At 42.6% G+C, this 15,313-nt stretch overlaps 1 pseudogene; it reads right to left on the reverse strand.

Moving 5' to 3' along the window:
- Positions 1–12,825: 12,825 nt before the first annotated feature.
- LOC134946446 (5S ribosomal RNA) lies at positions 12,826–12,944 on the reverse strand (annotated as a pseudogene).
- Between the last annotated feature and the right edge of the window lie 2,369 nt (positions 12,945–15,313).

A 15,313-nucleotide genomic window follows, 5' to 3' on the forward strand; every position in this document is an offset into this window, starting at 1 on the left:
ATGTGAATTTGGCTCATACGGTGTGGCGTAATGTGAATTTGGCTCATACCATGTGGCATAATGTGAATTTGGCCATACCGTGTGGCGTAATGTGAATTTGGCTCATACCATGTGGCGTAATGTGAATTTGGCTCATACCATGTGGCGTAATGTGAATTTGGCACATACCGTGTGGCGTAATGTGAATTTGGCTCATACCATGTGGCGTAATGTGAATTTGGCTCATACCACATGGCGTAATGTGAATTTGGCACATACCGTGTGGCGTAATGTGAATTTGGTTCATACCGTGTGGCATAATGTAAACTTGGCTCATACCGTGTGGCGTAATGTGAATTTGGCACATACCGTGTGGCGTAATGTGAATTTGGCTCATACCGTATGGCAGAGGTTCCCAAGCATGGTCCTCAAGGCATCCCAACGGTCCTGGTTTTAAATGTATACATGCTTGGCCACAGGTGACTTAATTAGCACCTTAGTCAATTTGATTTAATCATCTGTGATGAGCCATGGATATACCTAAAACCTGGACTGTTGGGGTGCCTTGAGGACCGCATTTGGGAACCCCTGCTGTATGGTGTAATGTGAATTTCAGCTCACACTGTGTGGTGTAATGTGAAGTTCGGCTCAAACTATGTGGCGTTTTGTGAATTTCGGCTCATACTGTGTAGGGTAATGTGAATTTGGCTCATACCGTGTGGCTTAATGTGAATTTCGGCTCATGCTGTGTAGGGTAATGTGAATTTGGCTCATACCATGTGGCATAATGTGAATTTGGCTCATACTGTGTGGCATAATGTGAATTTGGCTCACATTGTGTGGCGTAATGTGAATTTCGGCTCATACTGTATTGCGTCATGTGAATGTTGGTTTCATACTGTGTGGTATCATGTGAATTTCGGCTTCATACTGTGTGGTGTCATGTGAATTTCGGCTTCATACTGTGTGGCGTCATGTGAATTTCGGCTTCATACTGTGTGGCGTCATGTGAATTTCAGCTTCATACTGTGTGGAGTAATGTGAATTTCGGCTTCATACTGTGTTGCATCATGTGAATTTCGGCTTCATACTGTGTGGTGTCATGTGAATTTTGGCTCATACTGTGTGGTGTCATGTGAATAAGGGCCACTACTGTCAGTAGCTGTGTGCATTGGGACATGTGTGACAAATGCTGGTGTCCTGCATGTATAGAGAATCTGAAGGCATAGAAACAGGTAAATATGGCTCTGATGGCAAGGTAAATTTTAGACTTGTGTTATGTTAAAACTCAAATTTCTCTTATGTCCTAGAGGATGCTGGGGTCCACATTAGTACCATGGGGTATAGACGGGTCCACCAGGAGCCATTGGCACTTTAAGAGTTTGAGAGTGTGGGCTGGCTCCTCCCTCTATGCCCCTCCTACCAGACTCAGTTTAGAAAATGTGCCCGGAGGAGCCGGTCACAGCTAGGGGAGCTCTCCTGAGTTTTCCTGGAAAAAAAGTTTTTTGTAGAGTTTATTATATTATAGGGAGGCTGCTGGCAACAGCCTCCCTGCAGCGAGGGACTGAGGGGGGAGCAGTGTCCACCCTGCAGGGTTTGAGCCACTGTATTAACTGCGCTCCAGAGATGGCTCAGCGGTACATGGTGTGGCGCTATGAGGGGCGCCCTGAGGCAGCGCGACACCCTAAACTGGTCCAGAAGCCTGTTGGGGTCCCCGGATCTCAGCCAGCACTAAATCCTCAGGCCAGTATAATCTGATGAAGAGCTGGAAGACAGCATCATTAAGGGGGCGGACCCAGCAGCGTTCAGCGCCATTTTCCTGCCTGCACAGCGCTGACAAGGAGAATCAGGTCCCTCCACAGCAACTCCAGCTATCTACAAACGGTACCAGGGGGTTGTAGAAGGGGGGGGGGGGGGGGGGCTGCAATACGACTGTGTATCCTACTAAGGTGCACAGTCAGCGCTGAAAAAGGGTCTCCCTTTGGTATAAAAGCGCTGTGTGTGGGTTGGCTCCAATCTCTGTGTCTCTCTTGCCATTCTTGGGGGGGAAACTCTGTCTGCCCTCCCATGTGTGTGTGTAGAGTGTTTGGTGGTCTCCTTTAGCTATGTCCAGGGACACTGTGTCATATGCTGCAGAGGATTTGTCCTCCCAGGATGATCCCATTCCATGTAATCAGGATAGCACTGGTTTAGCACAGATACCAGCAAGGGAGCCTGAGTGGTTTTCCTCTATGAAATCTTGGATTTCTCAGATTTCTGACAGGGTTGCAAGTAATGAATCTGCAACCCAGGTATTACAGAACTCTATGGCAGTATGGCCCGATTCTGGTACCTCGGGACGCTCCGCTATATACCCCCACAAACGTGCGCTTGTACATGTCACGCAGGATGACACGGATACCGATTCTGACACCACAGACAGTGATAGGGATTTGTTGCGGGGGTACGCATCTCTTGCAAAGGGGGTGCAATTGATGATAGAGGCTATCAGGGATGTGTTACATATTAATGATACCACACCTGAGCAGGTTGAGGAGGCTTTTTTCACTGAAAATAAAAAAGCCTCGCTAACCTTCCCTGCGTCAAAGGAATTGAAAGCTATATTTGATAAAGCATGGGAAAACCCTGAGAAAAAATTCCAGATCCCTAAAAGGGTCCAGGTGGCGTTTCCTTTCCCTGAGGAGGATAGGAAAAAATGGGAAAACCCGCCGATTGTTGACGCATCTGTGTCCAGGCTCTCTAAGAAGGTGGTTTTACCTGTTCCAGGATCTACAGCCTTAAAGGAGCCAGCTGATAGGAAAATTGATAACACAGGCCATATTACGTCCCACTATTGCTAGAGTATGGATTGCAAAGGCGATAGTAAAGTGGTTTGATACGATGGATAAGGGTGATGTTTAATTATTTTTACGCAACATTCACGATTCAGCAGGTTTTATGGTAGAATCCATGAAGGACCTGGGTTCCATGGCTGCCGGAATCTCTTCCACGTCTGTTTCAGCTCGTCGGGGACTGTGGCTGTGCCAGTGGTCGGCCGACGCGGAATCCAGAAAGAGTGTGGAGTCCCTACCCTATACAGATCAGGCTCTCTTTGGGGAAGCTTTAGACGCGTGGATATCCACGGGTACAGCGGGTAAGTCTCCGTTTCTTCCCTCAGCTGCACCTGCTCTGATGAAATCATTCTCTTCATCAGCAACACAGTCCTTTCGTCTTAACAAGCCTAGAAAGGCCAGACCGCCCAATACCTTCTTTAGGGGAGGTCGAGTTAAGTCCAAGAAACCTGCCGCTGCAGGTTCCCAGGAACAAAAGCCTGCTTCAGGTACGCCAAAGTCCTCCACATGACGGTGGACCGCGCGGCCTGGAGGTAGAGCCAGTGGGAGCGAGACTCAGATAATTCAGTCACGTCTCGGTATCGTCCGGCCTGGATCCCTGGGTGATAGATATTATATCACAGGGATACAGGCTGGAATTTCAAAGTCTCCCTCATCGTTTTTTCAAATCAGGCTTACCAGCTCTGCTGGCAGACAGCACTGTCCTACAGGAAGCTGTACAAAAGTTGGTGGAGGCACAGGTCATTGTGCCAGTTCCTCCTCATTCGCAAACCACAGGTTACTATTCGAACCTTTTCGTGGTACCGAAACCGGTTGGTTCGGTCAGACCCATTCTGAACCTAAAATCACTGAACCCCTTTCTAAGGGAGTTCAAGTTTAAAATGGAGTCTCTCAGGGCAGTAATATCAGGTCTGGAAGAGGGGGAATTCCTGGTGTCCCTGGATATCAAGGATGCGTACCTCCACATTCCGATCCGGCTGCCGCATCAGGCTTATCTCTATTTCGCATTACTGGACTGTCATTTCCAGTTCCAGGCCCTGCCATTCGGCCTCTCCACAGCACCAAGGGTGTTTACCAAGGTGATGGCAGAGATGATGGTTCTCCGCAAACAAGGGGTGAACATAATTCCATATCTGGACGATCTGCTGATAAAGGCATCGTCCAAGGAGAAGCTGCTGCAGTCCATTGTTCTCACGACGCGCCTCCTCAAGATCCACGGTTGGATCTTGAACCTTCCAAAGTCACATTTGGAACCAACCCAGAGGTTGTCCTTTCTGGGAATGATCCTAGACACAGAAGTGCAGAAGGTGTTTCTTCCGCAGGAAAAGGTGTTTGTGATACAAACAATGGTCCACGATGTCCTGAAGTCAGCCCGGGTGTCGGTTCATCAATGCATTCGCCTGTTGGGGAAGATGGTTGCCTCTTATGAGGCTCTCCAGTACCACGCTCGGGCCTTCCAACTGGATCTCCTGGACAAGTGGTCAGGATCTCATCTACACATGCACCAGAGAATACATCTGTCGCCGAATACGTCTGTCACTGGAATTATACGTCCAAATCACTGGAATTATACGCCCAAATCACTGGAATTAACTGGCAAAATCACTGGATTTATATTGTAAAAATCACTGGAATTATACGTCCAAATCACTGGAATTATACGTCCAAATCACTGGAATTAAATGGCAAAATCACTGGAATTATACTGTAAAATCATTGGAATTATATGTCAAAATCACTGGAATTATACGTCTAAATCACTGGAATTATACGTCCAAATCACTGGAATTATACGTCCAAATCATTGGAATTATACGGCAAAATCAGTGGAATTAAATGGCGGTACCACTGGACATATACAGAAGTGTCAGACAGGATGGCACTTTAAAAAAATAGTCCCCAAACAGCACATCATGCCAAGAAGTAAAAGAGGGCAATGAGATAGCTGTATGACTAAGCTAAGCGACACAGGTGTGCGGCACAAACACCTGGTCCATCTAGGGTTGGCACTGCAGTCCCACTGCACTAATGGTGGATACCGGACACACGTCTAACACCAACATAGTTGTTATGGCCTCAGTAATCTGCTGCTTTGCAACTGGGTGTGTATATATATATATATATATATATATATATATACACACACGGCAGTATCACTGGACTGGAGTTATACGCCAGTACCACTGTAATTATACGGCAGGATCACTGGACTTATACGGCAGGATCACTGGATTTATACGGCAGGATCACTGGATTTATACGCCAGTACCCCTGTAATTATACGGCAGGATTACTGGAATTATACGGCAGGATCACTGGAATTAAATGGCAAAATCATGAGGCACATGTCACTTTGAAAATCGACACTGCGGTGGGCAGTGTTCAGCACTATGGCACTTTACTCATTCCTATGAAGAAGCTAGTCGAAACAGCTGTCGGAATGTTGAGTATTCATTGATTTATTTATATGCTGCTATCATCATGTGTGCCAAATGCTTGCTACTCTTTTAAAACTTTGTGTTCCTTTGTGAACAGTAAAACACTTTTTGCATTTAAGTGGTGTGCTGGTTTTTCTGGGTCTAATCCCTCTGGTGGTTACTCTTGGAATTTTTCTATATATATATATATATATATATACACACGGCAGTATCACTGGACTGGAGTTATACGCCAGTACCACTGTAATTATACGGCAGGATCACTGGACTTATACGGCAGGATCACTGGATTTATACGGCAGGATCACTGGATTTATACGCCAGTACCCCTGTAATTATACGGCAGGATTACTGGAATTATACGGCAGGATCACTGGAATTAAATGGCAAAATCATGGAATTATACGTCCCAATCACTGGAATTATGCTGCAAAATAACTGGAATTATATGTCCAAAAATCACTGGAATTATACGGCAAAATCACTGGTATTAAATGGCAAAATCACTGGAATTATACGTCCAAATCACTGGAATTAAATGGCAAAATCACTGGAATTATACGTCCAAATCACTGGAATTATACGTCCAAATCACTGGAATTAAATGGCAAAATCACTGGAATTATACGTCCAAATCACTGGAATTATACGTCCAAATCACTGGAATTAAATGGCAAAATCACTGGAATTATACGTCCAAATCACTGGAATTATACGTCCAAATCACTGGAATTAAATGGCAAAATCACTGGAATTATATGTCCAAATCACTGGAATTAAATGGCAAAATCACTGTAACTAATCGTCCAAATCACTGGAATTATACGTCCAAATCACTGTAATTATACGTCCAAATCACTGGAATGATACGTCCAAATCACTGGAATTAAACGGAAAATGGAGGTTGAGGGCTTCCATCGTCATGTGAAGCTGAACCACTAGTCATGAACATAGGACAGGGCCTCAGCCATTCCTTGCCACTCCGTGTCGTAAATGGCATATTGACAAGTTTACGTTTTTCCTCAGACTATTTCAATTTATTTTTTTGGGTCTTTTTACTGAACTTTGGCTTTTTGTTTTTCACATGCCCTCTACTATCACATTGGGCATCGGCCTTGGCGGACGACGTTGATGGCATTTCATCGTCTATGTCATGGCTAGTGGCAGCAGCTTCAGCACTAGGAGGAAGTGGATCTTGATCTTTCCCTATTTTATCCTCCAAATTTTTGTTCTCCATTATTTTTTTGGAATTATATAACACAATATGCGGCACAGGAATGACTGATGGCTGATGGCAGGAACACTACCACTGGTCTGATGCAGCATAACACAGCAACACTGTAAGGGACTTGTTGTTATTGTTGTTGTTATTATTATTATAATAGGGCAGCAGTGGACATATAGCAGCAGCAGCGTATACCACTGTGACTGCCTGGTCACTGGAATGACTGATTGCCAGGACACTACCACTGGTCTGATGCAGCACAACACAGCAACACTGTAAGGGACTTATTGTTATTGTTGTTGTTATTATTATTATAATAGGGCAGCAGTGGACATATAGCAGCAGCGTATACCACTGTGACTGCCTGGTCACTGGAATGACAGATGGCCAGGACACTACCACTGGTCTGATGCAGCACAACACAGCAACACTGTAAGAGACTTATTATACAGCAGCACTGGACATATGGCAGCAGAGGACACCACCACTGTGACTGGTCACTGGACTGACTGATGCACAGGACACCACCACTGTGACTGATGCAGCACAACACACCACCACTGAACTGATGCAGCAGAGGACACCACCACTGGACAGCACTGGACATATGGCAGCAGAGGACACAAGCACTGTGACTGGACAGATTCAGCACAAGCTACGGACACTGAGAGAACGGAGACACATCCTCTCTCTACACTCTCCAATGCCGGAGTGAAAATGGCGGGGACGCGCGGCTCCTTATATGGAATCCAAACCCCGCGAGAATCCGACAGCGGGATGATTACGTTTTGCCTCGTGTTTCCGAGTCAGATGGGAAAACTCGAGCCTGGCTCGGAACCGGACTCAAATGGTGAAGTTCGGTACGATTCGGTTCTCTGAGAACCGAACCCGCTCATCCCTAGTTTAAAGGGATAGTATGTTACGCCTATCTATGCTGAACTGAAAACACATGTCAACCATATTGGTTGACCAGATATTCGTCTGTGTGGGCAGCATTAGACAGGTACAAATATGATACATACATTGTTTTTACCCTTTTGTTCTCAATGGTGGAGGATTAACACAAAAGGTCAGTATGGAGGAAAAATGGCACCAACAGCAACACCAGCAAGTAGTTTTGTCAGTGATATCCAGAAGAGTATACAGATAAAAAATACACCAGGTGAAATATTTATCAGACTAGGTTATTTTATTTTTTTTCTTGGATGGTTTGCAAATTGCACTATTTTATTAAAGTTAAACTGCAGAAAATCCGCCATTTTCATAGCCGCTACATTGCACATCATCATCCCAATTATTGCCATGGCAGGACTGCATACGTTGAGACTGATAAAGCTACGGTTTCATAAACTAAAGGGAATGCCTGCTGGAAAAGCGCCATACAAAAAAGGTTGTTGCGCGAGCGCCCAAAGCTCAAACCACAGGCAGTTAGCGCTCCCTTGTTAGTTCGCGTGAGTACACAACTTCAAAAAATGTTGGTAATACCGCACCGATCTGTCAGTCATAATATAGATACTAAAAACAACAGTAGATAACACTGGCCTATAGTCAATAATTTTTCAGTCTTCTTAGGGAAATTTAAGGGTGCTGATTCTGAATATGACATTGGTTTTCCCAGATTGGCTCTACTTTTTGAGATAATTGGGAACCCCATGAAAAACAGTAAAACCCATATTAAGTTTTGGATATGCAGAACCGTGTATCTTAGCATGTAGAAATTACCACAAATCACTTCAAAAGAAACTCAAGACACTCAAAATGAATATTTATTTGCTGAAACAACATATAAACATGGTAAACTTTTGACATTTATTGCTGCATGTATGATTTTCTTTTATAGGAGTGATTGTCACAGTCACGTATAAGACCCCAACAGTAGTCAGCCACCAAATGCCTGTCCCATCTACCTTGATACCTCTCCTCCATCACTTATATGTCCTAGTGAAATCTCTCACCTTGTTCCTCACTGTAGTCTCCTAAATTAACTGGGAATCTGTCCAGGTGACTGTGAAGAAAGTGCACCTTTACGCTCATTGGGGGTAATTCCAAGTTGATCGCAGCAGGAAATTTTTTCGCAGTTGGGCAAAACCATGTGCACTGCAGGGGAGGCAGATATAACATGTGCAGAGAGAGTTAGATTTGGGTGGGTTATTTTGTTTTTGTGCAGGGTAAATACTGGCTGCTTTATTTTTACACTGCAATTTAGATTGCAGATTGAACACACCCCACCCAAATCTAACTCTCTCTGCAAATGTTATATCTACCTCCCCTGCAGTGCACATGGTTTTGCCCAACTGCTAAAAAATTTCCTGCTGCGATCAACTTGGAATTACCCCCATATTTGCCCCTATCTTCTGCACATTTTTTAGCATGTTTTCAACCAATAGTTGATAATTCTCTGATTTCCCCCAAAAATTCTTAATGACAAACATAATTGGTCCAAGAAGAAGATTCAACAAGATTCATAGATTTTATAAAATTAGAATCATTCACAAGTTTTCGAATTTGTGGACCATTAAAAACACCAGCTTTTATTTTTTCAATACTTAATCCTGGAAATGACCTGCAAATATACTTGAAGCAATCACCATCTCTATTCAGGGCCTTAACAAATTGCTTCATTAATCCCGACTTTATATGGAGAGGTGGAAGAATGATCTTCTCTTGATCGATCAATGCTCTTTAATGATGTTTGTGAACGAAGAAACAAGTAACTAAAAGTGAGGAGAAGGAAGATATCTACTGACCATTCTCCTACATACTCGCTAGTGCCTCCTTTCTATTTTCAGATACTTAATATTCAGTAATCTTCCTTTTTATGTTGGGATGCAAGAAACCTAATACACTGGTCTTTTGGATGTGGACATCTGTGCAATATACAATTGGGATACAGTATATGGCAACTTGTAAATAATATCAGCAGTGGGAATAATTCTTTTATGAAAATATGCATTGCATTTTTTATGCTTTTATTTTATGTGATTGAATAAAATGTTTATATAGTAATGATCGGTATCTAGCGCTCTCTTGTGATATTGCATGTTTCACAATTACTCAGTATATAGTAGGACAGTGCAGCATTTTGATGACCAGCAGTATACATATAGTACAGTACAGTAGGCCATTGCTGTATCTTGCAGCTCTGTGTCACTTCTAGTATCCTGATCAGTGCTCAATATCTGCTGCATTGTTGTGACCAGTATGTATACTGTACTGTGCAACGTGTGTTATACACCTGGTGATTTTATACATCCTGTAATCTGTACTGTGTGATGTGTGAGATACACCTGGGGATTATACACCCTGTATACTGTACTGAGCGATGTGTGATGACACTGGAATAAGTATCAGGTGGCAGAAGACTGCTGGATGTGGTACAGTTGAAGATTATTAAAGTAAGACAAAGGATAAGCACATGAGGGAAGAGGGCCCTGCTTGTGAGAGCTTACAATCTAAAGGGGAGGGGTAGACAGACATGGGTGACACAGATGGGGTACATAGAGAACATGGAACAGAGGGTTAGGCTGAGATTTGGCTGGGTTTGGTGAAGAAGTGGACCCCCAGAAGGCACAAGTCAATACTTAACATTGCAACATTTTACTTGGCTATGTAGGAGAAAATTAAAAATACGGGGAAATAAAATAAAAAAAAAAGAATCGATAACTTCTACCGCTTTCAAAAAGGTAAATGGAAGCTGAAATAATGGACAACTACCTCATGGAAGCCAGATACAGTATACCAAACAGTACTTAGCAGAGTTAGGAATGAGTGCTTATGAAATACAGTAACATTTTGTCATAATATTTCAGAAACTGCATGGCTGGTCTCTTGCACGCTTTTGCTCTAATACACCACCTGCTTTAGGATTTATATTCAAAAACATTATGTCTTCATAATCCCAAAAACGTCAGTCTTCTTGGAAAGTGGTTTGTTCCTTTGTAAGGGAAAGAGAACAAACGTTCTCAAACAACGGTTTCTCAATTTCTTTTTCCTCTGGGAAGGGATTGTGGATTCGCAGGAATATCTGAGCATTTCTGTAATCAGAAAGCAGCGACTTTCTACAAATGTTTACGAATAATTCCAGTGATTTTGTCATTTACTTCCAGTGATTTGGACCAATAATACCATTGATTAGAACAAATAGTTCCAGTGATTTTGTCATTTTCTTCCAGTGATTTGGACCAATAATACCATTGACTAGAACGAATAATTCCTGTGATATTGAGGTGTTTGTGTCGCTTAGCTTAGCCGTCCAGCGACCACAGTGCACCTCTTTTTCTCTTTTCTTTGCATCATGTGCTGTTTGGGGCCAATTTTTTTAAGTGCCATCCTGTGTGACACTGCAGTGCCACTCCTAGATGGGCCAGGTGTTTGTGCCGCCTTCTTGGGTCGCTTAGCTTAGTCATCCAGCGACCTCGGTGCAAATTTTAGGACTAAAAATAGTACTGTGAGGTGTGAGGTGTTCACAATAGACTGGAAATTTGTGGAAATTGTGGTTATTGAGGTTAATAATACTATAGGATCAAAATTACCCCCAAATTCTATGATTTAATCTGTTTTTGAGGGTGTTTTAAAAAAAAAACCACCCGAATCCAGAACACACCCGAATCCGACAAAAAAATTTCAGGGAGGTTTTGCCAAAATGCGTCCGAATCCAAAATACGGCCGCGGAACCGAATCCAAAACCAAAACACAAAACCCGAAAAATTTCCGGTTCACATCTCTACTTATTAATAATCTTTTCTCCTGTGTTACTAACTATGAGAGTAATTTGTAACCACACAGGAATATTAAGGTAAACTATTTCTTTTAGTCACATTATTTTAATGAAATAATTAAAAGTTAAATTTTACTACAGGTTGAGTCTCCCTTATCCAAAATTCTTGGGACCAAAGGTATTTTGGATATCGGATTTTTCCGTATTTTGGAATAATTGCATACCATAATGAGATATCATGGTGATGAGACCTAAATCTAAGCACAGAATGCATTTATGTTACATATACACCTTATACACACAGCCTGAATGTCATTTTAGCCAATATTTTTTATAACTTTGTGCATTAAACAAAGTGTGTCTACATTCACACAATTCATTTATGTTTCATATACACCTTATACACACAGCCTGAAGGTCATTTAATACAATATTTTTAATAACTTTGTGTATTAAACAAAGTTTGTGTACATTGAGCCATCAAAAAACAAAGGTTTTACTATCTCACTCTCACTCAGAAAAGTCTGTATTTCGGAATATTCTGTATTTCGGATATTTGGATATGGGATACTCAACCTGTAATAACGTTTACAAGAGTACCCCAGCACAGAGTCTTTCTTTCTTCTCTTTTTTTTGTTCATGTATTTCTACTGACTCTGGGAGCACCAACGACACTTTACTATCACACAAAGTGAAAATTATGAGTATGGTCGGTAACAGACTATCATCAATTATAGGTCTTAGTCTGATATGATAACCTGTTGCGGAACTATCCAATTTGTGTCTAAGTAACTAAAAATATCAGATGCAGTAAGTACACAATGAGGATCAAACCACAGCTACTAAGACAAGCAGGTCTAAAGCGCTTATGGGAAAAATGCAATTTCCGGGTATATGCAATAGCTCACAAAATAGAGCCAATCTGGGAAAACCAATGGCATATTTGGAATCGGCACCCTCAAATTACCCTAAATTCATTCAAATATCCTTGACTATAGAATATATTTTTTTGAGCAGTGTAATAGATGGGACAATCCCTATTTTTTATCACATTGGTGGTGCGCCCAGAGTCAGTGGGTAAACTTGTATAGACAAAAATGAGAAAGAAGACTCTTGTGTGGGCGCACTCTTGAGGTTAATCAATGATGTTGATTAGTAGGTGAAATTAATACAAATATGTTTTATTAGATATCATTAAAAAAGGGAATACTTAGGTGTATCCAAAGAACAAACAAACAACATGGAGAAGACTACACATATGATTAAAAGTTAAGTGTCGACGGTCTATAAAATTATATGAATATCAGTATACTGAGTTGTGATTTACCACCAATTATTGCGACCAAATAGACAGATATTATCTTTAAGACCAGTTAGGTCTAATAATAACTCACGGGTATAATTTGGATGAATATCTGGTAATCAGATGGATGAATATCCGGTAATCAGATTCCACAGGTTGTATAAATACCCGGATCAACTCTACAGGTTATCTGTGTACCTCTTCATTTTTAATCACATAAAAAAGGATTTACATGACACATGGGTGCTTATTTGTAAAGTGAATGAATAAAGGAGAGTACAAATGGTGAATCTGCTATCAGTGTTAGGCACAGAGAATACCTTTGGCTCCAATTTCTACTAAACTGGGTCTTCCCAGGAGGTATCCCATCCAAGTATTGACCAAGCCCAACACTGCTTCGCTTCCAAGATCAGACGGGGTCGGGCGTTGACAGTGTGGTATGATAGTAAAAAATGTACTCTCTAACTCTGGGATCATTAATGAGAGTTCACCTAGCAGGTAGGTGGAAGGAGTAAGAGGAAGAAAGTCGGAAGAAGTCAAGAATGGATCTGCTGCCAGCGTTAGGCAAAGGAAAGAAAATTTGAGGAGAAATACCGGGTCCTACTTATATACCAATGGATCGCTGGTGAGAGTCCATTGAAATAGACAGAAGATAAAGTTGAGAAGTGAAAAATCCTTTGTGATCTGTAATTATGCTTACTGGATACAGTTTTTATCTTTACAAGTAAATACCAGTCATATTCAAGAAACTAGCAAAAATTGCCTTGTTATTTGAACACTGATCAAAATAGGGTGTAGTATGTTATACCGGCGCTTGGGATCCCGGCACCCAGCATACCGGCGCTGGGATCCCGACCACCGGCATGCAGGCAGCGGGGTGAGCACAACAGAGCCCCTTGCGGGCTCACTACGCTCACCACGCTGTGGGCACGGTGGCGCACTATGCACCCCATGCTATTTGTTCTCCCTCCAAGGGTGTCGTGGAAACCCCAAGTAGGAGAATAGTTGTCGGTAGGCCGTCTGTCAGGATTGGATTCCGGTATCGGTATGGTGAGCGCCGGGATCCCGGCAAGCGGCATATCAAATGTCTCCCGTCAAAATATGCTGACCTCTGCAAGAAACAGCAGTACCAACAATTCAATGTACAATAATGTTCCAATGTGATATTTCAACAAAGAGGTATGCCAATATTTAGCCAATGGTCTAAAAAAAGGGGTGTCAGTCAATTATTTCTCACAGATAAATGTTCTCTTACCCTTAATTGATGAAAATGGCAACAGATGCCTAATTGTGTGGTATTAATACGTATTGCCGGAAATAATAAAAATCCTCCGAAATTTGTTAACCTATGCCAACAAAATGTACAGTGTCAATGGATAAGTTGAAAAACAGTGCTAGGGTAAAGTGACCCAACAATTAAGCCGATGTTTTGCCGATGTTTCAGTACTTTTTAAAGGTTAAGCAACACTTGTATGAAATCCATTGCAGGTACCAGTAATAATTCAATCCACTAAGTAAACTGCATTCACATAGAACATTGTGAATTCACTTTGGACCGTGGTCTGATGCACCCTATATTACCTTATATGGATAATTATCACATAGTATATACCTGAGAATCCTTAATCAGAATGATATCCCTGGTAGTGAATAGCATAGGAAGAAAATGAGTGCTTCTCATGTTAGGGAATTCCCTGAAAAAAAACATGATATAACCAAAGTCTACATTTGCTTTAGACACGGTGCTGCAGACACTTAGTACAAGTTAACTAAGTATAATGAAGAGATCCCTGATTACCACAGTACATGAATGCCTGTGATGAATAGGCAGCAATATTACCCGTGGTTGTCAGTAGGGAGATGACGGAAGACGCGTTTCGCACGTGACGTGGGCTTGATCACTTCCTGAATGTTCGGTCCATCACCCAGGGGCTTTCTGAAACTCTCTTCAAATGGCCTCCGGCCAATCAGAGCAGTGGGCATGGGTGGTTAGCAATCAGAGCAGTGGGCATGGGTGGTTAGCAATCAGAGCAGTGGGCATGGGTGGTTAGCAATCAGAGCAGTGGGCATGGGTGGTTAGTCTCGGTTGCTAGGCAACCAGGATTCCTGCTCCAATCCGAGCCGTGGGTGCCGTTAGTAAGTCTCGGTTGCTAGGTAACTGGAATTTGTGTCCATGTGTGCTACCGGAAGTTAGTTTTACATGCTCACCGGGTTCCCGGCTAAGAAGTTCCCTATTGTCAGCAGCCATATTATTAGCGGCTGCTAGGGAATCATGTTCCCAGCACATACGGCTTAATAAAATATCGGTAAAAAGATACGAATTCATAATAACCCATGATCCTTCAATCGGCCTACGGCCAATCAGAGTGGTGGGCGTAGTTTATGACTCTCGGTTGCTAGGCAACTGGGGTCCGTATCAATACATATTGCCGGAAATAATAGAATTACTCATAGAATTCATAGTTATGAAATTACCTTATTGTCCGCAGCAATATTCATAGCAGCTGTCAAAAAATTAAAATAATATTAAAGGGGTCAGGGCCGGCTCTACCATTAGGCAGCTTTAGGCGGCTGCCTATGGGCGCCAGCTCCTGGAGGGCGCCATTGAATTCATCTAGCAAAAAACTGAGGGATGTCTCTGTATGCGTCCTCTTCCGTTTACTCTGCGCTGGCTGCTGCTGCGGGTCTAATCAGGTGCAGCTACCACTATCAGGCTGTACCACATAGTGTCTCAGCTCTTCCTCTGCTCTGTGCGTAGCATCAAGTCATATGAAGGCACATAGGAGGCGGATGTAACTATGGCTCCCGAGGTGTGCCCCC

The sequence above is a fragment of the Pseudophryne corroboree genome, chromosome 7 (genome assembly GCF_028390025.1).
Source record: "Pseudophryne corroboree isolate aPseCor3 chromosome 7, aPseCor3.hap2, whole genome shotgun sequence".
Taxonomy (NCBI): domain Eukaryota; kingdom Metazoa; phylum Chordata; class Amphibia; order Anura; family Myobatrachidae; genus Pseudophryne; species Pseudophryne corroboree.